General features: G+C 40.3%; 1 long non-coding RNA gene, 1 other non-coding gene and 1 pseudogene across 2 annotated transcripts in view; 2 read left to right on the top strand and 1 right to left on the bottom strand.

The window, feature by feature from the left end:
- Positions 1 to 27,888, top strand: part of LOC110344060 (uncharacterized) — a 115,993-nt gene that overhangs the window by 46,017 nt on the left and 42,088 nt on the right. The gene's annotated exons all lie outside the window — the stretch shown is intronic.
- On the top strand, positions 617 to 716 carry LOC147828691 (small nucleolar RNA U13). The gene has a single exon (XR_015450342.1). It is a non-coding gene; the product is annotated as a small nucleolar RNA U13 (small nucleolar RNA).
- LOC101698276 (F-actin-capping protein subunit alpha-2 pseudogene) lies at positions 22,954 to 24,177 on the bottom strand (annotated as a pseudogene).

Raw genomic sequence — 27,888 nt, 5'->3', positions numbered from 1 at the left:
CTTTCTGGGATTTTCAGTTTCAGTTCCTGGCCATGTGGGTCCTTACATTAATTCACTACCTGTTTTATAAATAAAGGCTTATTGGAACTCAGGCAAGCCCATTCATTCCTTTAAGCTTTTTCTTTTTCTTTATTTATTTTTCTTTCTTTTTTTTTTTTTTGAGGCATGCTCTCGCTTTGTAGTGCAGGCTGGCCTTGAGCTCATTATGTAGCCCAGGCTGGTCTCTACCTTGTGGCGATCCTCCAGCCTCAGCCTCCTAAGTGCTGGGATTACAGGCATGTGCTACCACATGTGGCTCCTTCAAGCATTTTCTGACTGTTTGCATGCTACAAAGACAAAGTTGGAACAGAGACTATAAAGTAAAAAATATCATCTGGCTCTTTACAGAAAAAATTTGCTGGCTCATCGAGACTTCTGCAATATCCCCCCATTCTTGACCACTGTAACTTTTTTTTTTTTGGTACCAAGGATTGAACTTGGGTCCTTGCACTTGCGCAACCGGCAGCGAAACCACTGAGCTAAATCCCCGGCCTGATCACTGTAACTTTATAGTAAGCCTTGAAATCAAATAGTATTAAGTCCTCCAATTTTGTTCTTTTTCAAAGTTGTGTGGTAGATCCTTTGGTTCATAAGCTTATGCTTTGATGTTCATGCCATTGTGTGAGATGTGTCTCCCCCAAACCTTGTTATGATGTTAGCATATTTCCTATTTGAAGTGAAAAGAAAATTGTGGAGTTATCCTGTCATGTAAATTAATATGATATATTATATTATAAATATAAATATATTTCCATGAGTTTTTAGGTTAGCATCTCAGTTTAGTCAAGAAATCTTCTGGAATTTTATTTGAGATTGTTTTGAGTCTATAGACCATTTGAGGAGAAGTGACATCTTAACCAATATAGACTCTTCCAAACCTCACTGAACATAGAATGTCTCTCTTTATATTTAGATCATTCTTGATTTATCACAGAAATGTTTTGAAATTATCAGTTTACATGTCTTATATATATTTTGTTAAATGTATTCATAAGTATTACATATCTTACAATGTTTTACACTTGCTTTTTGATTTTTCGATTGTTCATTACTGTTCTATAGAAATACAGTTAAGTCTTAATGTTGGGCCCAGGATTTAGCTCAGTGGTTCCATCGCCTGCCTTGCAAGTAGAAGCTCCTCAGTTCAAAAAAAAAAAAAAGAAATACAGTTAAATTTTATGTATTGACCTTATATCTTTCCCATATTTACTAATAGGTATAGATTTTTAAAATCAATCTTTTAAGAGTTTTTACATGGATGATTATGTCATCTGTGAATAAAGACGGTATTTTTCTTTCCAATCTGGATACCTCATTTCTTTCTTTCTTTCTTTCTTTCTTTCTTTCTTTCTTTCTTTCTTTCTTTCTTTCTTTCTCTCTTCCTTCTTTTTTTTTCTGTGCCTTGCTCCTGATCTTCAGGAGAAAACATTTAATCTTTCACTTATTAAGTATGATGTAGGATTTTCCAAGATACAGTTTGTCAGGTTGAAGATATTGACCTCTAGCCCTGGTTTGTTGAGAGATTTCATATGAATGAATATTGACTTTTGTCAAATGCTTTTTCAACATCTTCTGAGATGACCAGATTGTCCCAGCTCTCATGTGCTTTCTGTCTGTTGGCAAAGATAGACATCAAACAAGTGGAAATAATGAATGTAATGTGCAAAAGATAGGAAAACCCAAGATGCTGGGAACCTAACAGGGGCCTACCTCAGGCCTGGGTCAGAGAAGGGCTTTTTCAGGAAGTGATTTTTTTTTTTTTTTTCATTCTAAATCTGCAGTGCTGGGGATCAAACCTAATTCCTCCTGCAAGTGAGGTAAGCACTCTACCACTGAGCTATTCCCCCAGCCCAAGGAAGTAAGGCTTAAACTTAGACCAAAGAAAAGCAGGAAAGAGCTAGGTGACAGGGAGAGGGCAAGCAAAGAGGAGTTGGCTGTAAAGGTTTTTGAAGTCATTCTCTTAGCGTGTATGAGAGGCAGCTTTCTGAACTTTTCTCTTAACTGATAACAGAGGTATCAATTGTTTATCATTCTATGAGGTGCTATAAGAGAATTTTCTTTTAGAGCTAGAACTTTACCTCAGCTGTTGTTTGTCTTATGGCCAAACCCACCTGATTTCCTTTCTACTTCAGGTCCCTGCAAGTTCTAAGACAGTGGTGGTGAAACTATGGCACATGTGTTGTTTTTCTTTTAAGACAAAAGATGTTAATGTATGCGTTGTTTTTTCTAACTAAAACCTCAGTATTCAGGTTTAATTGCAGTGTTGGCACTTGGTAATAAATAAGTGAGTTTTGGGTTTCAGTTTGGGCATTTATCTCTAAAAGGTTCACCATCACTGCTCTAAGGCAAATCCAAGCCTCCACTTAAGTAACAGAGTAAGACTTTTTGTGAATATATTTTTTCTTTTCTTTTTTTAATTTTTGGTACTGGGGATTGAACTCGGGACGTTGTGCTTTCAAGGCAAGCGGTGGAACCACTGAGCTAAATCCCTGGCCCTGTGAATGTATTTTCTAATTTTATTCTAATCATGATCTTTTAAAAAAATTTACACTTTTCTATGTATAAGTTTATATTTATTGCATAAATTTCTTATATCCTATAAGAAATTTAAATATTTCTTTGAACAAAGTAACTTGTAAACAAAGAATAGGTTATAAGAAAATAAACAGAAAAATATGTAAGGACATAAAAATAAAAGCTTTGGAGAAGCCACTCCTTTACTATTACTGTATTTCTGGGACACCTGACAGGCCTAGCTGCTTCTCTTTCCTCAGCTATCTGTGCTCCCCAAAGCCGCCCTACTCAGCCTGTTCTCAGCCTGTTCTCGAGTTCTCCTCCCCTTCTGGTCACCCCACCCTGTGAATAACTGTGCTCTCAAAGCAAACACAGATCCTTTCTATCTTAAGGTGTTTTTTTGGTTTTTGTTTTTTAAGGATGTGTGACTGGGAAGGAAAGCTAGATAGTAGAAAGATAGTTGAAGAAGCAAGCATGAAGAAGTATGAAAGTTCTAGAGGCCTTTACTTGTTCTGGTTCCTGACCTGCTTTCTGACTTCCTTTCAATAAGGCATTTAGATGATCCTTTTGAGTTTCTAGTCAGCATTTTCATCCCAGTGTGACACTAAAAATTCTTCTCCGTATCAGGAAAACTTAGCCCACTTACAGGCTCATCTTCCATATCAAAGGCCCACAAGGACCAGTCAGGGTCAAACCAGTAGGCCCTGGTAATGGTAGGTACTTCCCATTTTAACTACCAGTAATTTTTTTTTTTTTTTGTACCAGGGATCTAACTCAGGACCTTGAGCTTGCGAGGCAGGCGGCAGAACCACTGAGCTAAATCCCGGGTCCCTACCAGTAATTTATTTTTATGAAGACCGCAGGACTTGGGCTGTCTACACAGGAATTTGCATTTGCTCCTACCTTGTATCATTCATTGTAACTTCCGGAGTTCTTCAGTGTGAAGCCCTGTATCTTAGGTGCAGAATGGTTGTAGTTGTGTTGCGATGGCCCATGTAAATTCTGTGTTCAGCTCAGTATATTAAAGTAATGCTAGAACCTGGAGAGGGTGCTGAGGCAGGAGGGCGGGTGAGTGAGGAGAGTGACACCGGCATTGCTGAGGCAAATGAGCTGGAATGCGGTGCATTTTTGTATAGAGGGCCTCTTGCTAAGTTGTTCAGATCCTTGGATGAATGGCTTGTTTCCTGGGCTCCTGCCTCTTCCTTCTAGAACTTGCTGGCCTCTTTTTCCCTGGCCTGGCTTTCCCTCCCTAAACCAAACATTACCTGGGTATGGTTGCTTCTACTTAAATGTACCTTGTATCCAGTGACTCTAGCCAAAGAAAGCAGATGGAACATTTCTCAGCAATTCTTCTTCCCAGAATTGTTTACCCCATCTTTGGAACAATCAGTATTTCTTTCCAGTTCATAAATAATCATTTTGCTGTGTGATACTTTTTATTATTTTTTCTTCTTGCAAAAATTTTTTTTTTTCAGCCAGGGATTTAGCTCAGTGGCACTGCGCCTGCCTCGGAAGCACAAGGTCCTGAGTTCAATCCCCAGTACCAAAAAATCAATTTCTTTCTTCAGTACTAGAGATTGAAACCAGGGCCTTTGCATTGAGCTATATCCCCAGTCCTTTTAATATTTTTATTTTGAAAGAGGATCTTGCTAAGTTGCCCAGGCTAGGCTTGAACTTGTAATCCTTCTGCTTCAGCCTCCCGGAGTCCTGTGATTACAGGTGTGGACCGCCATGCTGGCTCATGTTTTGTTTTTGTAAAAACACTGAATTCTTTTTCTTTGCTAACAAGCTCCCATCTCCTACTGCTCATTAATGGCGAACACTGAAACCACTATGGGGCTTTGCCTCAGAAGACTATGGATAAGAGTCTCAGTATCTCAGTATATTAGGGTACATACCATGAACCCCTCTCTAAATATTGTTGAATATTTGAATCACCAAGAAGGAGAAATGTGCCTTGGAGTAGGAAAAGGTCTTATAGGGCTGCACAGTGACTGGGGTGAGTCTTCTGTGGGTCCCCTGTGTCGTATCTGTGTTCCAGGGAAACTGGGTTAAATTCTCAGGGATGTTTTAGGAACAAAGGGAGATAAGACACTAGATCTCTGGATAGGTTTTCTGAGGAATCCAAAGAGGCAGGAGGACACTTCCCTTATTTAGGCTGCTGCTGTATTTGTAAATAGGAAGAAATCACAAACAGTGTTGTAAAATGTCCCTTTAGCAAACACACACTTTCACACATACACTTGCACGCACCCACACACACACGCCACACTGTTGCATATAATATCATCTGACATTAATGTCCGAAGCAGAAGTGTGGGGACAGTGAAGTCAGGCTAGATCTACCCTCTTCGGTTCTCCATTTTTCCTCCCTCCAGCCCTCACCTCCTGGAGCTGTCTTCGCTGTGACGGACTCAGAAGGAAGGAAATGGAGGAATTGGTAAGGCTTGGTTGCCAGGAAACCACACTATATGTATAAGTCCCTCTCCTCTCCCCTTTCCTCTCCTCCCCAGCAAATTATGTTTTTAACTTATTCTTCTGAATAGATACAATGTTAACATAGTTCAAATATCAAAAAGTACAAAAAACATAAAACAAAAAAATTCCTTCCCACCTGTCCTCATCATCCAGTTCCTATCTCTTTAACAAGTAACCAGTGCTATTTCTTGTTCTTGTTCTTTTTTTGAAACAAAATCTCACTATGTAGCCCAGGCTGGCATCAAACTTGTGGCAATCCTCCTGCCTTCCCCTCCCAAGTGCTGGGATTACAGGCATGTGCCACCAAGCCCAGCTGCTATTTCTTCTTCTTCTTTTTTTTTTTTTTCCTTTTGGTACCGGGGATCAAACTCAGGACCTCGAGCTTGCCAGGCAGGCACTGTGCCCCTGAGCTACACTCCCTGCTGCTATTTCTTCTTTATCCTTAATATTTTTAAAGCATAAATATTCCAAATAGACATATTTTATTTCCCCTCACTTTTTTTCTACATGCCTGGCAGCTTACTGTACACACATATATGGGCTGTGTCTTTATAGTATTACACATAATTTTCATATTGATTTATTAAGAATTTCTTAGCTGGTATGGTGGTGCATGCCTGTAGTCCCAGCACTTGGGAGGCTGAGGCAGGAGGATCACAAGTTCAAGGCTGTTCTGAGCTACATAACAAGAACCTGTCCCAAAAAAACCAACCAGCCAGCCAGCCAACCAACCAAACAAACAAACAAAAATAGAAGAAAAAAAAAAGAACTTCTTGTTAGCCAGGCACAATGGCACATGCCTGTGAAGCCAGCTACTTGGGAGGCTGAAGTAGGAGTATTACAAGGTTGAGGCCATCCTGGACAAGTTAGTGAGACCCTTTCTCAAAATAAAAAGTAAAATTGTGGGGATGTGGCTCAGTGGTAGAGCACTTGCCCGGCATGTGTGAGGTCCTGGGTTCAACACCTAGTACCACAAGTAACAAGAAAAGAAAAACCCCTGTGTTCTTTTCTTTTTCAGCTAACATATATTCCATTGTATGAATTTACCATAGTTGATGGAATTAGTTCCTTGTTGATAGACATTTAGATTGTTTCCAATCTTTATCTACTATAGACAATGTCTCAACTATACTTGTACAATTTGTTGTTTCTTCATGGGTGAGGTGTCTGGAAGACAGGTTCCTAGGATCAAAGGGTACATATACTGTCACGTGACATATAATGATGGTTTAGTGAACAATGAAGCTAGACATAGTGCACATGCCTGTAATCCCAACACTCAGGAGGCTGAGGCAGGAGGATTGCTGCAAGTTCGAGGCCAGCCTGGGCTACATGGTGAGTTCAGGACCAGACTAAACTACATAGTGAGATTCTGTCTCAAAACAAACAAACAAACAAGCAAACAAACCAACCACAAAAAACTCAAATGGACCACATATTTGATGGTAATCTCCTTAGATTATATTACCTACTGATATTATATCTATCTTAGTTTGTATAAAAATATTCTACCATGTTTGCATAATAACAAAAATCACTTAATAAATTTATATATATAAAGATATTTTTTCCCCCAGTACCAGGGATTGAACTCAGGACCTTGCAGTTGCGAGGCAGGTACAGTGCCACTGAGCTACATCCCTGGCCCTTTTTGGTATATATTTTTGTCATTAAGCAACACTTGACTATTTGTACTTTAGACAGATACTTCACAAAATTTGAACCAATTCATACAACCAACAACAATGCATGAAATTGATTTTTTGTTAGATTGATATGTGCAAAATAGTTTTTTCATTGTAATTTAAATGTTCATTTCTAGTTTAATGGGCTTTAAAAGTATTTGAATTTTTTATTATTTACCTTGACAAGTTATCTGTTTATAGGTTTTCCTTCCCTCCCCTTTGCAATGTTGGAGATCAAACCTAGGGCTCTGCACCTGCTACACAAGAGTTCCATCACTGTGTTACACCCCAGCTCTGTTCCTTTTCTATTGGGTTGCTGATACTTCTTATTGATTTGATTTTTCCAAATCTCATTTATCTTCTGATTTTGTTTATTTTCTTTTTTGAGGGGTGATGCATATTTTTAAAAGTTTTTCTAGTGTGAAAAATTGAAAGTGTAAATAAGGATGAAAATGATTAAAATGAATAATTGATAATTTAAAATAAGAAAAGGTCCAAGGGTTTGGGGATGGTGGAAGGGAAAGGGGAAAGGGAAGAAGGGAAAGAAAAAAATTATGAGAAAAAAAAATGGAATCAAACTCTGTGTAGATAGGGAAGGGTGGAAGGGGTGAAGGGTGCACAGGTAATGGGAGAAAAAATAAAAACTAAGATGCATCATTTCTGGTACAAACACCCAATGATAAATATAAATGTATTTTATACCTAAAATGTACCAATAAATATATATATTTTTAAAAATAAAAATAAATAAATAAAAGTTTCCACAGCTTTAAGACTTAAAAAAAAAGTTTTTAATGTTTACATAGTCAAATGTACAATCTATTCTCTTTTTAAAAATTAATTACTTTTCTCATGCTAGAGTGGAACTCAGGGCCTCATGCATGCTAGGCAAGCACTCTACAACTGAACTACACCCCTAGCCTTCATTTATGCCATAATTAGAAAGACCTAATCTGTCGATGGACACAGAAGTATAAAAAAAATTCTTCCATGTTCTATTCTAACAGTTCTATAAATTAATTTTATAGTAAACTTATTTATAATTTACCCTTTGTAAATGGGCTTCGAGATGCCATCCAATTGCCTGATAGTGTGAACTTCTTTTTTCTCTTAATTGTGACCTAGTAGAGGACCCCTTCCCATTATTGTGGCAGGCTCATTTCTGAGCAATATAGGACTTCACAAAGCAGAGCCCCAGGGCGATTCCCCTTATTTGCTGTGACAGCCAAGGAGAAGTCTCACCCCTGCACTCACACCATCCTGCTCAGACACAGAGATACGCTCACAGGAGACCCCAGTTGTTGGCCACGCAGTCCCCACCCTGCTCATCCTCCAGCTTCACAAATCGGGAGTGCAGGAGCTCAGAACCACTGCATTCAGGAGTGGAATTAGGCTTTAGGCCTGAATAAATAATTAGAAATTGGCTGCTGAGAGAATGTCCCCGATGATTGCTTGCTCTGGAATTTTTCTGGGTGGCACACAGAGTTTTATTACCCAATTAAAATACAGCAGATTAAGTAGTGAAAAAGGAAGATGGAGTGGGCAATAAATCTGCTGTGGAATGGGCTGTTGAAGGCCCAAGCTGAAAGGCATGAATTTATGGTTCAGAGAGAATTGAGAAAAAGAATAATCTAGTTTTGCCAAAAGGAATCACTAGCCAAGAATATTCTTCAAGGGAGACAGAATGTTTGCCATGAGGAATAGGAGTGAAGCTAGCAGTTTGGAGGCATTGGCAATGGGTAAAGAATTGTTACGTTTTCTACATTTTCAGTAAAAGCCCCAGATGGAAGGGAAGTGGAGGGTGAGGGAAGGTAGCCAAAGGTAACATGAAGATGCTCTCCTGGTGAAGTGGCAGCCTTTCGTGACTACTAACACTGAAGGAGCTATTTGGGGATTTGGTGGGGTCCAGCATTGTCCATTGCTACAAAATCTGAAAGATCAGTTCGTGCAAGTTCTGAAATGGCAGTGGAATAGGCAGGATTATCATATTAATTACACTATAAAATACACGTTTCCTGATGTATTACTTTCCTAGAGTAGCTGTTACCAAGTGCCACAACTGGAAGGTATCAGTAACTATCATTTATTGTCTCACAGTTTTGGAGACTAAAAATCTGTGATCAAGGTATCATTGGCAGAGTTGGTTCCTTTTGAGTACTGTGAGGGAAGTATCAGTTCTAGGCCTCTCTTTGCTTGTGGGTAGTCATCTCCCTATGTCTCTTTATATCATCTTCCCTCTATGAGTCCAAATATATCATATGTATAAGAGCACCAATCACACTAGACTTGGGTGCACCCTCCTGTCCTCGTTTTAGATTGAGTACCTCTTGAAGACCCTATTTCTAAGTACGGCTACTTTCTGAGGTCGAGGGGGTTAGGACTTCACCATATGAATGGGAGGGCACATTCCAACCTATATTACCATCTTGAAAAATAGCATTTTTCCTATTTATGGGCAGATCCCCATAACCAGCTATCCAGAGTATACTGATTCATTTTGTTTTTTCACATAGTTCTCATGGAATGAATTTTAAGTGTTGAATTTCACCTTACTGGTGAGCTCCTATAACTGCAGAATTAGGTGTATTTAGTCCTGAAGCTCACCAAAGGGGGTAAATGTAGGTCCTTCTTATCTGGAAAGTAAGACAGATAAACATTTCCTCTCAGAAAAGATGAAGCAACCCCTGAGTTTCTCCCTGGCTCCCTTTTCCATCTTGCCCATGGTTGCCAGACTCTGTATCTGAGACCAGTTCATCGGGCATTCACACTCTATGAAAAGAATTTGTGAAGTAAGTCCATACATGGGTTTATCACATATATCCAAGATTTTTGTTGAAACCAGCCGGTTATCCTCGTCTGGCCTGGAACCTTGAGCCTGCTGCATTTCTAATCATTGAACAAAATGAAGCACAGACACTATGGGAGTTGTCTTTGAATTGTGTCAACATTAATGTCCTTGCTTTTGTCCTGCAGCAAAGCAGGTTAATAATGAAGATTTTAAAAAAAAATAATGAAGATAAAGATTTGTGTCCCAGACACCTGGATGGTCTGAGCTCTGCTCTGAGGTGATCTGCCGACAGGGATAAGACCAGCTCAACCCAGCCTGACTCACAGTGAATGCTCCTGGGTGCAGGCTCATCTTAGAAGGCATCCTTAATTGCTTGTTGGTATAACCAATTCCATTCACTCATTCATTCATTCATTCATTCATTCAACAAATACCTACTGAGCAGCTACCCTATGCCAGTTACTCTTCCAGGTCAGGCATCCCTCAACAGACATTGAATCTGTAAGATCAGAAGTGCTCCAAGTTATAGAAATGTGAACTACTTTACAAGTTTTCACATAACACTGTTTTAGATTCTCCTCACCTCCAGTTTCTCTGGTAATAAGTAATAGTTTTCATTAATGTATCATTATTTAGATTCCGAGAGTTCCATTTACCCTTGTAGAAGACAAAGACCTACAGTTCCTACCTGTTAGCAAACAGATTATGAAATATTTATGAAAGATAATGTGCCAGGCCCTGGGCCAGGTGTTGAGAGGACTAGATGAATTGGACATATGATCTCAGCTCTCCAGAGGAGGTGGAAACATAATTTCAGAATCCACTGCTAAGGCCTATGATGGAAGGGCCTAATGCCCCAGCCAAGCAGTGGACCAATAAGATTTATCTGGGAATTTGCATCTAAAACCATGTTATCATCTGGACATAGTAGCAGTAGTACACACCTGTAATCTTAGCACTCTGGGAGGCTGAGGCAGGAGGACTGAAAATTTCAACTCAGCCTGGGCAACTTAACTGCAAACAAAAACCAAATCAATCATTCACTCATGAGGACATTACCAAAGGTTCTGTCCACTATTTCTGGCTGCCTCTCCTTTGCTCTGTGCTCTCAGGGTTCTATGAACTGTCCCCTTGCCTTGTAATCACAGCAACTGTCATAGATTAAATTTGTGTCCCCCATCATACATGGAGCCTGATCCTCAGTGTGATGGTGTTTGGAGGCGGGGGCTTTGGAGGTGATCAGCTCACAAGTCTGTTATAAACAGCACATATGAGGCTACTCAGAGAAGGCTTTGTGAGAAAAAACTATTCCTTAGTGTGAACAGAGACTGAAATCGGGTAGATTTCAGCAGCTAGCTAGGAAGAGCCGAATTTATTACATCCATGTGTGAATGGGCTGACATAGAGAGATATCAGCAGTTAGCTGGGAAGGAGATTAGGCTTATATAGGGCTTAAAAAGGGGGCTATGATCATAAGGAATGTTCATGACTGATGGTCCAAGGATGGTCAGTGCAGGTGTGTATATAATACTGGATTCTTTGGTGCCCAGCAGATTTGTCCTACATTTTCTTTACAGCTGTCTGTTCTGTTTACTGAGAATAGCCTGTTGTTTGCTGAGAGCAGCCTGTTTACTTGTGAAGAAGTATAAAAGAAAGCCCCAGAGAGGTCCCTTGCCCCTTCTGCTACAGGAAGAATGATGAGAACTTGGCCATTTATAAGGAAGTGGGCCCTCAACAGACCTTTGATCTGCAGGCACCTTCATCTTGGACTTCTCAGCCTCCAGAACTGTGGTAAATAAATGCCTGTTGTTTACAAGTCACCTGGTTTATGATAGTTTGTTTTAGCAGCCTAAATAGATATAAGACAGCAGCCTATTTAACTGCTATATGCCCACCAGCCTGCCTGCTTCAGAGTGGCAAAGATGGTCCTATCTTGTTTCCCTAGCTAGACTCCAGTGGGCTCAGGAATAGGATGCCCTGGTGAGTGGATGCATGGGTGGATAGAAGTATGGATGTGTCTTTCATTAATGGGAAATATGTTATCCATTGTTTAATTTTAACTGCAGGGCCCCCCCACCCTGCCCCGTACTGGGGTTTGAATCTGGGACCTCACACATACTTGGCAAGTGCTGTAGCTCTGAGTTACATCCCCAGCCTTTTAAATTTTATTTTGAGATGGAGACTAAGTTGCCCAAACTGGGATGAAATTTGCAGTCCTCCTGCCTCAGCTTCTTGAGTAGTTCTTGAGTACCATGCCAGGCTTATATCTGAAAATATTAAAGGTGTTACAGGATTACTACTGAGAGTGTTCCTTCTTACTCACTTCTCTTTTCTTTTTCTTTCAAATAATTTATGCTTTATATTTCTGAATTTAAATACATAAATACTTAAACTTAACAAGAAATACTTTAATTTTCTTTAGATAGAGTGACATTTTAGCTTATTAAGAATATGATTTCAAAAACCAGTTTTCCTGAGATCAAATCTTGCTTTTGTTACTTAATATGATGAGTGATCTTTAGTAAATTCATTAATATAACTGTTCTTCATTTCAAAAAATGGTAAAAGTACATTTGATTGTAGCAAAAATTAAATGTTCACCATATCTACAGCATTTTAAACACAAGGTACGGTTGCAGGACAGCTTTGGGGACAAACTCCTTGACCTTATGCCTCAACTCATGGCATCCAAACCTGCAGAAGTGGTCAAAATTCTCCAGACCATGCTGCAGCAGTGCCTTCCTGCACCTTCTTCTTCCAGAGCAGATCTGCAAAGCCTCAGCCACCATCATTGAACCAGTGGGCGAGTGGGACAACCCTTTGCAATTTACATCTGGATTGGAGGTGGCTCTGGATGTCCATGCAACCCTGAACATGTACAGGATCCTCAGACCACTGTGAAGGTCCAGGTCTTATATACAGATGCCCAGGCTTGGATGATCCACCTCAAGCCTTATTCACTTCTCTTAAAACTCACTTTAGTAGGGAATTTTCCAGGTGCTGTAGCACATACCTGTAATCCTAGTGACCCTGGAGGCTGAGGCAGGAAGACTGAAAGTTGGAGCCCAATCTAGGCAATTTAGTGACTTAACTAGACCCTGTGTCAAAATTATTAAAAAGAGGTGGAGATGTAGCTCAGTGCAAAGGCCTGAGTTCAACCCCCAGTACCAAACAACAACAAAAAAATGGAATTTTTTTTCAAATGAGACCATATCTTTAATTTTTGCAATGCTAGAGATCAAACCCAGGGTCTCATGTATGGTAAGTAAACACTCTGGCACTGAGCTATACCCCCAGTCCCATATCATTTATTTTATAGTGAGACAGGTCCTGGGTTTGATCCCTGGTACCAAAAAAAAAAAAGATATTTTATAGTGGGAACCAAATAAGATCTGTATCAGAGCTGGGCGTCAGGGCACATACCTCTAATCCCAGCAATTGGGAGGCTGAGGCAGGAGGACTACCAGGAGTTGGAGTCCAATCTGGCCTGAATAGTAAGTTCAAGGCCAGCCTGAATTACATACTGACACCCTGTCTCAAAAAACCAAAAAAGCACCGGGGATTTAGCTCAGTGGTTCTGGCACCTGCCTCACAAGCGCAAGGTCCTGAGTTTGATCCCCAGTACCAAAAAAAAAAAAAGATATGTATCACAGAAATATTCCTTAGAGTTATTTTTTGGAAAAAATAGTGTATAAAACTAGGGTTGTTCTATTTTCTCTTTGATCCAAAGACATGTGTAAGATTTTTTTTTAAGGGAAAATAATTTTTGTGCTCATTTTACTTACCACAGTGATAGTATTTTCCCATTATGATTATCATATAAATTCATTTAGAAAATTAAAAGGAAAACATTTTGATATGTTTCTTCCAACAATTTTCCGTGTCTAAAGTTTGTTTTGTTTATAACCATGCTCATTTTAAATAAAATTCTTAAGTGTAGAGTAAAAGCCCAGGAACCAGTCTGATCACTCTCTAAAATGTCTTCTAAAGATTTTCAAAGATTTATTCAAGTAAGAAAGGCAATATAATTAAATGAGCACAGCAATTGGGTCAATTCATGGTGATAAAAATCCCACACACAGTGAAAATAAAGCCTAAAGTGATACTCAACAAATAGGACACAAACTTGGGTGGTTATGGCTGATAGGAAGGAGTGAAGAAGCAACTAGAGGCCCCACTGGGCCTTTTAAGTGTATCAAAGCCAAGAGCCACCCAAGCTAATCTGTGAGGATCAGCAAGATCCCCGGGCAGTAAATGGAAGCATCCAGAAAACAAAGGTGGAGTTAATGGTTTCTTGAATCAAATTAATATATGAATTTTGAATTAAAATATATCCCTGAGACTGGCAGCATTTACCTCACTGTCAGCAGGGAATCAGTGAGCCAAAAATGTAAGTTGTTTCCCAAATTAAGTCATTTGTCATGGAAAGCAGACTATGTTACAAATTTGATTGGTTCTATACAATACCTTCATTTGTCAGCTGATACTGAGGGTAAAACCCCACATAAGTGGGTAACAGCAAATATGGAAAAGAAAATTCTTATTTGGTGTTAAGAATTTTTGGAGTTCCCCCAAATGGACTTTATTAGGACCTGTTAATTATCTACACAGGGATGTTTCTTGCAACACTCAGCAGTCCCCATCTGTCCTGCATCTGCCCTCACTTTGGGGAACTCAAGTGGGGTCTGGAATGGTACAGAGGTGATACTAATGGGTGTGGTGAGGATTCAAGGAAGTTATCTCAAAGTTCTATTATAGACAGCTAAGTTAATTAAAATATTATAGGTAGTCAGGCAGGGCTGGGCCCTGGAGAGGACAAAATAGAAGATAAGAACATGTTACAACAGAGGCTGGAGGCCCATTAGTTGAAGGTCAGGGTTCAAGAAAAAAAAGACTACACCCACATACTTCCTCTAGGGATGAACAACTGTGATTGATATTCTAAATAGACATCACCTTGGGAGGGAACCAAAACCTCCTTAGCCCATTTCTTCAGGGAAAATCCTTGTTTGTTCCACTTACGCTTGCACACTTGCTATGCTTGCTACACTTGCTACATGACTTGTTTCCCCATTTGATCAATATTACCTAAGTGACTATACTCATAATCTTATTGGTTGATTGTAGTTTTGTCCCACCTCATACCCACTTTGTGATTTTCCATTGGTTCAATGTTACCTAAACTACCATACTTGTAATCCTATTGGTTGACTATAATTTTGTCCCACCTTGCACCCTCTCCCCTTGTGGTTTTGCTCTATAACACTCCGTTGAACCACAGGATCTGTGGACAACCCACTTTGAGGTCTCCCTTTCTGTCTTCTCTTAGACCTGAGCTATCTTTCTCTCAATAAATATTTTCTACACTTAACCCCTGTTGTTTGATTTTAGAGCATACTAACTCAGTGTTTCAGACATCTAGCAGGTCGGGAGTTATATTTCCCTTATATTATTCGGAGGGCCATATATCATCTATATATCATACACCCTGTATCAGTTCCATCATCTGCCCCTCACCTGATTGCCATTATTACATGGGGGCTGCACATATCTGAGCTTCAGGGGTCAGAGTGATATAGGGCATGTGATGTATGGACCTCTGAATAATATAAGGGAAATATTATAACTCCCAACTTCTAGATGTCCAAAGTGCAGAGTTCATGTTCTTTGAAATTGAACAATGAATTCTAGGAACAATGGAGGTTAAGAGTAGGAAAAATTTATTGAGAGAAAAGTCGCTTTTGTCTGAGAGACAGAAGGGGTCCCCAGAAAGTGGGTTTCCTGGTGACCCGGCTTCTCAAGGGTGTTTTATTGAGCAAAGCCATGAGGTGAGGTGGGATCAAGGTGGGATATAACTATGGTCAACCAATCAGATTATAACAAATATAGTCACTCAGGTAATATTGATTAAATGGGGATCAAATGGGGAAGCAAGTCTTGTAGCAAGCACAGGTGATTAATGTCCATTTAGAATATCAATCACTGCTGTTCATCCCTAGGGGAAGTGTGTGGTGTAGTAGGTCCTCTGTTTCCTGAAGCCTGGCCTTCATTGAATGAGCCTCCGGCCACCCTCATCTTTTGTGCCAAGGGCCCAGCCCTGTCTAACTGCCTGTAATATTTATAACTCACTTAACTGTCTATGAAAAGAGCCTGGGGGAGATTCTCCAGGCTCCACCAGCTCCAGCATCATTACCCATCTCTGTACTATCAGGTAACTTGCTGTTGCCCTCTGTGATGGAGTATATACTTCAGTCACCTCATAACTGAAAGAGCTCCTATACTCATCATGACAATAGTGTTCACAGAAGCCAAACACCCTCCCAACAAAGACACACCCCTACATAACCACAACACAACCATCAAAATCAGGAAATGAACATAGATAGGTTTCATTGGGAGGGAAATTTTTCCTCTACCATCTCAGTTTCCTCTGGTAGATTAATAATAGACAGATTAACAAGAGAAAAGTTTGTTTAGGTAGGTGGAAGCTTTTAAGAGAAGAGACTGCCAAACTCTGGAGGTAGTAAGGAGAGTGGTGTTTAGAGGTTCCAAGGATGAGAGGCTAGGATGAGGCTGGTTCACAGTCTGGAATGTCCAGTGCCCAAGGTCAAGCCTTCCTAACTGGGGACCTGAGGAGGGGAGGTGAGGAGATGAGAGAGCAGAGTCCTAAAGCTGTGATACAGAAAGGCCAGGTATGATTTCTTTCTGCATGTTCTTTTCTGGTCTGCATTATACAGTGCCAGGCAAAAACTGTGGTTTAATATGGAAAACATTGGTAAGTGCATTCAGGAAAGAGCCACAGAGCAGAGCACTCCTTAAGCATGAGTCTGAGGTCACTCTTAGAATCAGAAACATCCCCAGACAACACCCCTTCTGTGGATATTCACTCTGCTTCAAAGTGTCAATGACTGCTGCTCCTGCCCTATCACTTAAATTGGGAAGATGACCAGGAAGATTTCCCTCACATTGTTCCCTCATATGGAACTTTCAGAGTTATGGCTCTAAAATTTTCCATTAGTTGAAACAAATGAATACATGATCTTTGTTGAGAGATACATTCTAGGAAGTTTGTGAAAAAAGAGAGCAGGCATGGTGCTGCATACTTGTGATCCCAGCCATTTGAGAGACTGAGTTAGGAGAGTCCCAAGTTTGAACCCTGCTTGGGCACCTTCGTGAGACCCTGTCTCAAAATAAAGAAAGGGCCAGGGATTTAGCTAAGTGGTTCTGCCACCTGCCTAGCAAGCGCAAGGTCTGGAGTTCAATCCCCCGCACCAAAAAAGAAAGAAAGAAAGAAAAAGGGCTGGGGATATACCTCGGTGGTAGAGTGTCTCTGGGTTCAATCTCCAGCTGGTCTGGGGTGGAAGCTTTTCTGCGGAAAGGTGTTGTTTCTGTTACTGGCCACTAAGGTTTGTTTGCTCACATGGATTTATTCCAAGACTTGAGGAGGTGGAGAAGCCTCATTATTACCCAAACACCACTTCACCTTGTATAGGTGTGTTAGGGTCTTTTGTAGAAAGGAACAGTGCAGGGAAGGAATACAGTGAGACAATAAACTGTTTTATCCTTGTCTGAACCCAGAGGTCTCCTCCTTTCCCTATGGGAATAAAATTAGACATTGACCTCCTGGTGCCAGCACCTGCATTTTCTGTCTGTTCATCTGAGCTGAGGAGAGGTAGGGGTGGCAGAAGCCTTAGGCCTGAGGAAATTTTGAGAAGCCACTTATTTCTAAAGGAAAAAAAATCCAATTTTTAAAGTTCCGTTTTGTTGTGCCAGTTACAACTTTTATAAAGAGATTAAGTGTATGGCACTTTAGGATGAACGCTTCAGTGTGGGTTGTAGACCACTCCTGTATTATAGCAGAATATACCACCCCCAAATATACTACTTTGGCATAATGAGGGTTTTGAGCTGAAGGCAGTTGAGAAAGATGTAAATTCAAAAAAGCTTTTTTTCTTCCTCTTTTTTTCCCCTCCCCAACACTGGTGATTGAACTTTGGGCCTTCTCACTGGGCTACATCACCAGTCCTTCTTTTATTTTGAGAAGAGTGTAAGTTGTTAAATTGTGCTGAGCTCAAATTTGAGATCCTCCTGCTTCAGCCTCCCAGAGTGCTCAGATTATAGATATGTACTACCACACCCCCACCATACCTGGCTGTCTTCCTCCTATTTGCCTGAAATTCAGAAAAGTATCCTCCCTCTCCTCTCTCCCAGGAAACAGAAAAGTTATTCAACAGAGACAACTCTGGATCCTTATTAGCCTGGAGAAGGCACCAGAGGAATCTATATAACAGACCTTACAAACTAACCCTTATTTTCCATTACTGTCCTTGCCACTCTCCATATTTACTGTCCCACATTTGCTATTCTAGGAGCTTAAAGTCCCTTTTCCTTGTTTTGTTCCTTCTCTACAAATGTATTTATTAATATGACCCCTTTGAGTCCCTCATCTTGGGGTGTTGCCATGTGTGTGTATACATATATGTATGTGTTTGTGTGGGTATAAACTTGCTTTTTGCTTGTTAATTAGTCTTTTGCCAGTCTAATTTATAGGACCCCAGCTGAAGAAACTAGGAGGGTAGAGGAAAATGCTGTACCACAAAGAACATAAAATTTACCCAGCAACAGGATAGTAAGTGTGTAGAGAGGACCACAGACTGGCTACCTCATTTAGTTCCTGCATTGGATTAGTCAGATCCTTACCTTCACTGACCCTGGTTTCTCTGTCTGTGAAATGTTTATTAAGGGTACAGAAGAGCAGAATGAGAATTGAATAAGAATATAGTAATAGAACACTTGATTATATAATAGAAACAAAGAGGTCTAAAACTCAGTGGCATCAGTGGCTTAGCACAACCCAAATTGCTTTAAATGTGGGCCAATAAATGTTTTCTTTCTGGAGAGCCTGGAATGCAGTTACATCTTCTTGTGGTATGGTATCCAAGATTTTTTTTTAATACTAGGGTTTGAACCCAGGGCCTCAGGCATGCTGGGCACATGTTTGAGCTCTGAGCTACATCCCCAACCCTTATTTATTTTATTTAGAGGCAATATCTTGCTGAATAGTCCTGGTTGGCTTTGAACTGGCTGTGTAGCTCAGGCTAGTCTTGAACTTGCAACATTCCTGCCTCAGTTTCGTTAGTGTTGGTATGTGCCACTGTACCTCGTTTGCATGATATATTTTTAATGTGAAGACTTAGCAGTGGCTTATGTCACTTCCACTCACTCCCCACTGGCTAGTACTGAGTCATATTGTCACTGGGGTCCTCAGGTGCTATGGGGTCCTTCAAGAACCTTTGAGGTTCTTTGTTTGTTTATTTTGTTGTTGTTTTGTTTTGTTGGTACCGGGAATCAAACTTGGGTCCTTGCACTTGCAGGGCAGGTGGCCAAACTACTGAGCTAAATCCCTGGCCTTCTTTTCAAGTTCTTATCCTAAGCCAAGAATTGGTCAAGACAAGTGCAAAAGGTAGCAAGTTTTTACATTTGTTAAAGATAAGAAAAGAAGTATGCTCTGCAGAGTGAATGTGGGCCAATTAAAGGCAGGAAAAAAAGTACACTCTGTTGAGTGAAGAGCAGGCCAGTGAGAAAGAGATAGCACAGTGGCTGCAAGATTAATGGCTGCTGTCTTTTGTATTTCCCATTCTGACATCAGATTGAGGCCATCCTATCAAAAACCTGCTTAATTTCATGCTAGGAGAAATGATGATAGCACTTTCTGATTTGTACCAGGTGCAGGGATTAGAAACATTTTTATCTGTTTGTGTCTTGGAACTCTATGATTGACAGGTCATGCCCACTTGCCCAGCCAACTGGCTGTGCCCTAATCTCCTGCCTCAAAAAACTATAAGAGGCCAGGGATTTACCTCAGTGGTTCTGCTGCTTGCCTTGCAAGTGCAAGGACCCAAGTTCAATCCCTGGCACCAAAAAAAAAACCAAAAAAAAACCCTATAAGATAAACTTGTAGCTTCCTATGTGTCCAATAAGAGAAAAAAATTGGCTTAAAAAATGGTATTGTCCCTATGTATGTCTTACATGCAGGTAAATATTTTATAAAACATTCTCTTTAGCTTTTTATGGTAATAATGCTTTCAAATAACCAAAATGGAAAAGGCAGCCAGTAGGCACAGGGTATACATGAGCCTTTGAATAATGAGAAATAACTGTCCTTTTTAGTAGGTACAGAAAAGAGGCCTGAGGGTTGGAAGATGGAGGATGAAGAACTAGGAATTGGAATGAGATAAAATATTATAGGGGCAAAATAACTTTGCCTTTACTCTAAGTACCTGGGGCCAATAGTTTAAGTTAACAAATGACAGATTAACAGGAGAAAAATGTATACAAATCTTATTTGTTAATGTTTTTACATGACATAGGAGGCTTTGTAGAAAAGAAGTGAAAACCCTAAAGAAGAGATTAGACTGGAGGCTTATATACTATTTTAACAAAGGGTGTAAATTAGAAATAACTAGACAAAAATAAGGGTTTGGTTTCTGGGACAATCATTTTTGGGACTGTGACTAGAAAATTTATGGGAGAAATGAAAGAAGATAAGCATTGTTTGTGTAGAATTATCTTGGCTCAGACTTCATATCTCTGGTGATAAGAATATTCTCTTCTGGGCTGGGGATATAGCTCAGTGGTGCTGCCACCTGCCTCACAAGCGCAAGGTCCCGAGTTCAATCATCTGGTACAAAAAAAAAAAAAAAGAAAAAAGAATATTTTCTTCTTTCTGGTACTATAAGTACACCTTTCTTAGAGGAAATTTATGCCCTGGTTTTAGGCAGGAAGAGAGAGTTTGAGATCCCTTTCTACATTTGCTGTTTTTCAGTTGCTATCAGCTCAAAATAGTATGCTGAAGTGGCATGTTTTGGGGCAGCAAGTTTTGATCTCCTTTAATGTATTAGTTGGTAAAGTTTACAGTTGTGATGAAAGTGGCTGGAGAAGTTTTCTGTCTAAACTAAAAGCAAATGCCATTTTTAAGAGCTAACAATTATGCAGCCAACAGAAAGTTAAAGTAAACCACATTCATCTGTGGGCAGGAAGTCAAGCAAAATGAAGATCTTTTCTTCAAATAAAAAGAGCAAGCTGTGCCTGGAAAGCATTTCTAATTTAAATGTTAAGGATGGAAGGTGGCAATAGAGATTTTCAGGGTGGCATCTGCAAATTAAAAAAGTTAAATGATGCCTCATGTTCTGCTGTTTGAAGACATGGGACAAATACTCTAAGATGTGACACCTTTCAAGACAAAACTGTCTTGGCAGTGAGTCTTCAGGAGGGAAAGATCAGAGTCCCTGTTGTGATCCTCCCCAGTCTCTAAGCTTCTCTCTTCCAACCTGCTCAGGCTGCTCCAGACACATGGGACACTTATTCATTCCTTGAATATTCTGGCTATGCTCTGCCTCTGGCTTCTGCTATAGATCTGAATAGCAGTTAGAACAGCAGGTCCATCCTGCTACCCCTCCAGCTTCTCAGTGATGCCCACTCTAGTCAATACCTGCCCACTCTCATGCTTTCAGCATGCAGCATAGTTTACTCTTTATGATGTCTATTATTTGCCTTTCCCTATTGGAATGTAATTTCCACAAGGGCAGTGATTTTTGAAGATTTTTTTTCATGGACATATCACAAGCACCCATTAGACATAGAAAGTATTTGTTGAATGGAATCAAATACTCAGATTATTTACTATTCCTTATGAGTTAAGTGGCACAGGGGTTTGTTCTAAAGCAACTGCTGTGAACAGAGTTCTTGTGCCTATAGGGCAACCAAAGTGTGTGTGTGTGTGTGTGTGTGTGTGTGTGTGAGAGAGTAGGATCACTCAAAGAGTCTTTTGTGTTGCTGATTTTGTATTTTAGGTTATAACCAATGGTGTTAACATTATTTAAACCATAATTGTTAGTTTTGAAAGCAATTTCTTTAGAATGTTTCTTTCCCTTTAAAACGAGTGAACTCTATCAAGAGCACAAGGTTCAGTTTCAGCTTAAGAGAAAAATCTTTAGGTAAAGATGAAGTAGACACCAGCACTTCCAGTTGGTCTTTACCACCTGGTCTGTCTGAGGAGGGACATGTTTGAACAGTGGTGCTTAGTGAGATAATTTCTGTTACTGCTTTTGACAGGCTTAGCTTTGCCTTGTTTTCCTTTGGGGCTTAATGGAAAATTTAGAATTTTTTTTTAAAGCTAAATGCAGTTTCAGTTGTTTTGATGGGTGCAAGGGGACATTGAAATAATTTTAGATCTATGCTTACTGGCTACTGAATACTTATAAAACCAAATCTTTATGAAAAGAGTCACCATTTTATATGTAAATTACATTTTGATGGTCATGTTATGGTAGGGGACTGTGGTTGTTTTGAAACATTACCTTTGCTCTAGAAATGCTAAGCATTCCCTTGGAACAAAAGTGCAAATTCTCATTTGCTGCTGTGGCTAGCTAGTCCTACATTCATGGTGGAATTTGCATTTGTTTAGCAATCCCTTAAGTTCCTCCCAGGGAAAAGGACACTTCAGCCCTCTAAGTATAGGTGTGGTTGATATTTTTTTCATCATTCATGTGTACTACGGAAGATTTAGATGAAATCAGCTATGAGAGAAGCCTTAGTCACAAGACGGGTGCCTTCTGGTCTAAATTCTTCTTGAGCTGCCTATTTTTGCTGTTTATGGCTATGCACAGAGAGGTAGCATTTAGCTACTGAGTCTATACTTTACATTGGACACTTTATCAAAGTTATCAAAACTCAGTTTCATCACCAGGTCCTAGTTACTCATTTTAGTGAATTCAAGAGTAGTGGGATATTTATTCATAATTTTGTTCAAATTTGTAATATTTTATCTAATAGTATTGGTTGATTAGCCTCCTGCTGCTCTGCTTTATTGGAATGTCAGCAGTAATAAATAGTTCCTCCATTGTATAATTTGTCACAACAATCAGAATTTTTGTAGACAAATTGATAAAAATGAGGATGACCATTTTCATTTTAGGCTGAGTCTGATTCTGTTGTCCCACACCTTTGGATAGAATTGTCCCCTTCCTCAATAATGCTAGTGGTTACTGTCATAAAAATATCTCATAACCTTACAACTACAACTTTAAGGGTTTTTCCTTGAAGTGGGAGATCTAGGGTTGGTCACTTGTGATGGTAGAAGTTACCTTGCATTCTAAATCCAAACAGGTGAATTGTCCTGTTTTTTAGAACTCATCTACCTCAGATTTTAAGTGGAGCAGTACTTGAACCAACCTGCTTGCCTGGCTAGAGAATTAATTCATGAAGAGACCTCCAAGGAAACATATATCATGTTTGAGTAATTCACACCTGCGTCGTTAGGCTGCATTTTGCAATATATATACATATACATATATATACATTTTTTTTTTGGTACCGGGGTATCAAACTCAGGACCTTGCGCTTGCGAGGCAGGTGGCAGAAACATTGAGCTAAATCCCCAGCCCTTGCAATAATATTTTTAAACAGAAAGATTACTAAATGATCCAGACATGCAATATTCCCCTTATGCATTCTGCATTTCTTTGCCAATCTTGTAGCTAAGGATCTTGTTCCACTCAATCTTAGTACGAGTCACTGGCGACTGTCGAGGCCTTGAAAGTAGTGTCTGACATTGTCTGATAATTCTTGCTGATGGCAGTCTGATATTCATTTTCTTCAGCTTCTACAATCTTTATAAATTCTTTTGCTGTTCGCACTTCATTAGCCACTGTTAGGGAATCTTGTATATCTTTATGACTCACTAGCTGAACATTAACATCTTTATAATAATTAACCTGAATTTTCAAGATGTCAATCACCTGAGTGGTTAAAGGGGTGATGGTAAACTTCCACTCTGACCTCCAATGACTATTCCAAAAGTTTTTTGCTTGGAACTGATGGCTTTCTATGCATGCAATAATGGTTTGCTGTCCATCTGTGTGGTTTTTTTACGATATACAGGGCAGACCCTGTTAGGGTAATGTTCTTTTACGTATGCCTGAAGTGTAGTTTCTACAGAAGTTCTCCATGATTCCATTGCATTTTCTGCTTCATAGGGTCTTGGATCAGTTGCTTCCTTTCTTTTATTTTTGGTACCAGGGATCGAACTCAGGACCTTGTGCTTGCAAGGCAGGCAGTGGAACCACTGAGCTAAATCCCTGGCTCCACCTGCTTCCTTTCTTAAGTGATCAAATTTGAAACAGATTCTGTTTTTTGGATCCAAATACTTTCCATTTTCCAAATCGCCATCTTCTGTTATCAATACCTGATCTTCGTAACCTTCAATTTTTACTGGAGTAAACTGATCCAAGTTATACTGTGCAAATGCATGGGCTGCTCCCTCTCTGAGGAGATTATCATTATTAAGCAGTAATCAAACATCATTAAAAACCCCAAACTCTCCAAGAGGGCCATGAATGATGAATTTTGCTGCTATACCTACCTTCTCCTCATCAGACAACTGCTCCTCCAGATCCACCGTCTTCCAGCTGGTGACAAACTAAGGCAGTGGTGGCAGTGGCCACCTGACTTCCTCTTTTTCGTGCAGTCCTCCAAACCGCTCTCCTCTGTCAAGGGAGGGGCAGGCCGCCTAGGCTGCTGCACAGGTGCCCCACAGCCCCGCTCCCACCTCCGCGGTAGGCTGCATTTTATATTTGCTTCTTCAGCAGTGAGAAAGAACCCTACTTTGCTCATGTTGGTGTAACTGACACAGTGGTTCTCCTCTTGATGAATGCAAAGCACAACCAGAAGACTTTAAAAAAATAAGTGAATAGGAGGGTACTGGAGTTACTTGCAAAGCAGTTCTCTTCCTGGGAGAAGGAAGCATGGGAATATTGTTCTAGGCACCTGTACATATTTATATTAGAAAGTTCATATAGGGGCAGGCATATTTCTGAGCATGCTCAGTTTAAGGTTATAAAGCACTTGCTCAAAGAGAAAAGGTGGCAGACAGAATGCTTCTAGCCATGTTCAGTTCAATATGATAATGAGCCAAGTCTACTCTAGGTGCCTAAAAGAGTCAGGGTGGCTTGAGACCTTGGCTGTGTTTCTTTGGTAATTTTTTCCAAAAGCTTTTAGCTGAAGCAAAAAGAAAGGACATTGTGAGGGTGTGTTAATTTAGGAGTTTGTCCCTAATGAGACCTGCCTTATCTAGCACTGGGCTTAGAAAGTGATACCTATTTGTGGCCTGTGCCTGTAATCCCAGAACTCTATGAGGCTGAGGCAGGAACATCACAAGTTTGAGCTCAGCCTAGGCAACTTAGTAAGACCCTGTCTCCAAAAGGGTGAGGGATGTGGTTTATTGAGAAGACTCTGGGTTCAGCACCCCCCACCCCAGCAAAGAAAGTGATACACAAAGTATAGTGCTTTGGCACGCTGAGTATTTTGGACTAAAATGTCACAGGACAGGGTTTGAAGAGGTAACTGAAGCTGAGATAAGGAACCTACCCTGCCCTACCTGTAGAATAGATTTGTAGGTTCACTGGATCCCATCGAAGAAAATGAATTTTCAGGACCAGTCAGTAAGAGGCATGGGAGGGGTTTTATTAGGCAGAAATTCAAAAGTATGCACTCACAGAAAGAATGAGGGTGAGGGCCCTGGAGAGAGAGGTGCTTCGTTTCCTGGAAGAGGGAACATTTATGCTTCTCTTGAAGGGGTGGTACCCGGAAAAGCAGCCCACCCTTCCAAAGGGCACTAGCCCATATTATAGGTATAGGCCCAGGTTTTTTCTAATATAGGTAATTTAAACATTCTTTGGGTTCTCTCAACTTGTTCTTTTATTTTAGGACCAGATTCCTGCTCTTTTCCTTTTTTTTTTTGTACTGGGGATTGAACTTGGGTCCTTGTGCTTGCGCAGCAGGCGTTGAAACCACTGAGCTAAACCCCCGACCCCTCCTGCTCTTTTTCAGTTAAGCCAATTCATGGACTTATAGTATTTCTGAGGATTTTGGGTGTGATGGATCTGGAGCCTGAATGGATTGTCTCGGGTAACTTTGACTGGACCCTGGAAGTTGCAGTCTTTCAAAAGTACAATTTATAGTTATAATTTCCTTGCAGCTCGTGCCAGGCACATCGGTGGATGCCTGAGAGAGTTATGATTTCCTTATCTCTTTTCTACCTATGTTTTATTTCTTCTATTGGAAGGCCTCAAAACCAAAGTTTCTCTGACCCATTCCTGCCCTTCTGTGCCATCCTGACCTGCCCCTCATTCTTCCCCAGAGAAAGACATAGAAACTAGAATTCCTCTTCCCCGAGACAGGTTATAGAAATGAGAACACTTCCCCTCAAAGCCAGCCATAAAGCCTAGCAATATTACTCCAAACTTCCACTGCCTTTTTGTGGAAGGGCTGGTGGTAAAGAAATTATCTGATCTAAGCTTGTCCAATGAAGATCATAAGACCTATTTTGGAGGGCTTCCTGCCTCATACCTGGGAGGAAGACATGCTACTGCAGACAGGCTGAGAAGAGTGTGGACAGGCCTTGCCAGCTTTCCTCACTCAGGCTGCTAGCATTGGATCATATCCTTAATGTCCAATCACATTTCCACACGGCCATCCTTGCTTCATCAAACCTAAGCATAAAATAGACATTATTTTTTCCTGTCTTTTGGAGGTCTTCCTCCTAAAGATCTCCATGTCATGTAAAATGATGATTAAATAAATCATTACACTTTTCTCTTGTTAACCTGTCTTTGTGATTGGAGTGCAGTCTGTGACCCTTACAATGGCAAGGAAAGGTATCACTCCTTACTGTACCTACAGTTTGGGCACCTAATGTGGGTCAGCTGAGACGCCTGACTCATTCCAGAGCCTGCAGATGAGATCTGGAAACAACTGACAAAGAGCAGGCAGACAAAAGATCAGAATTTTTACCAAGGATCTCTGCCTGCAGTGCTTGGTCTAGAAGGGAAGGTAAATATTTCTGTGCATCGTTTCCTGTCCAAATTCACATTAACAGAAAGCCAGAGACCTTGATTTTGTGGCTGCTTCTGAGATCTCTCAATGTTCTTTAGTTCAAAGTCTTCAGTGTGTCAAACTGTCATGCTTCACTATTGTTTTTCTGAACCCAGTACTTCCTGTGCTGAATGGGTATGAGACCCAGGCTGCTGAGTGGCTCATGAGCCCTGTGATAGGAAATTGCCAGTACATGTTGGAAAAATTTGGAACAGGGCAGAGAAAGAGAAGGAAGGAGAAAGCAAAGCAAAGTCAGATTAATTTGAAAAGCAGTTTAAAGGTTAATTCTATCCAGAAAAAAAGAAATTCTAACTTCAAATCTGGTGGAAAATATTTTTCCAACCTTAAAGTACTTTAGAATTTATTTTTTTTCCTTTGGGTTGTAGTATTGGGGATTAAGCCCAGGGCCCTCACACAAGGCAATATCCCCAGCTTCTTTTTTATTTTTTGGTTTTGTTTTGTTTTTCGAGACAAGGTCGCACTGTGCAGTTCAGGCTGGCCTTGAACTTGTGGCAATCTTCCTGCCTCAGGTTCCTGTGTACTGAGATTACAGGTGTGTGCCACAAGGCCTGGCTTTTCCCAGCCTCTTATTATTTTTGTGTTCTTTTTGTGGTACCGGGGATCGAACTCAGGACCTTGCACTTTTGAGGCAGGCGGCAGCACCACTGAGCTAAATCCCCAGCCCTCCCAGCCTCTTTTAAATTTTTAATTTTTTTTTTTTTTTTTTTTTTTGGTACCGGGGATTGAACTCGGGTCCTTGTACTTGTAAGGCAGGCAGCAGAACCACTGAGCTAAATCCCCGGCCCTTAAATTTTTAATTTTGAGACAGGGTCTCATTAAGTCATTGAGGTGCCCAGGCTGGGTTCAAACTTGTGATCCTTCAGCCTCAGTCTCCCAGAGTACCAAGATTATAGGTGTGTGCCACCATGCCAGCCTTAGAATTTATTTTTTAAAAATTGCACATTTTACTTATCAAATGGAAAAGAAGCTGAAACATGTGATAATCTAGTAGGATATAGGAGAGATATAATTCCCAACCTGCTAGCTGTCCAATGTGCCAAGTTCAAGTTCCCTGAAATCAAAGAATGAATTCTAAAGGACAAAAGAGAGTAGGAAAGGTTTATTGGGGACTAGGAATAGCTCCTGAGAGACAGGAAGAGGTCCTGAGTGGGTTGTCACCCGAGGCCCTTTATCAAAGGTAATTTATGTAGCAAAGTCACAATGTGAGTCAAACGACAATCAACCTATAGGATTACAAGTATAGTCACTTAGCTAATATTGATCCAATAGGGAGGTGGGGCATATAGCACGGGTATATGGCTGACATCACTAACCTTGGCTTATCTATGACTTTTAAAACAGGAACATTTTGGGAAGGGATGGATCCAAGTGTTCTGGTCACCGGCTAGGGTGTCTGATGCATATCTGTGCTTAATGGACTGGGTGGCATTA

The sequence above is a fragment of the Heterocephalus glaber genome, unplaced genomic scaffold (assembly GCF_053883595.1).
Source record: "Heterocephalus glaber isolate CG9 unplaced genomic scaffold, H.glaber_assembly_v1.0 deba00000942, whole genome shotgun sequence".
Taxonomy (NCBI): domain Eukaryota; kingdom Metazoa; phylum Chordata; class Mammalia; order Rodentia; family Bathyergidae; genus Heterocephalus; species Heterocephalus glaber.
The sequence above is the reverse complement of the archived record's forward strand: the minus strand, read 5'-3'. Positions and strand labels throughout refer to the sequence as shown.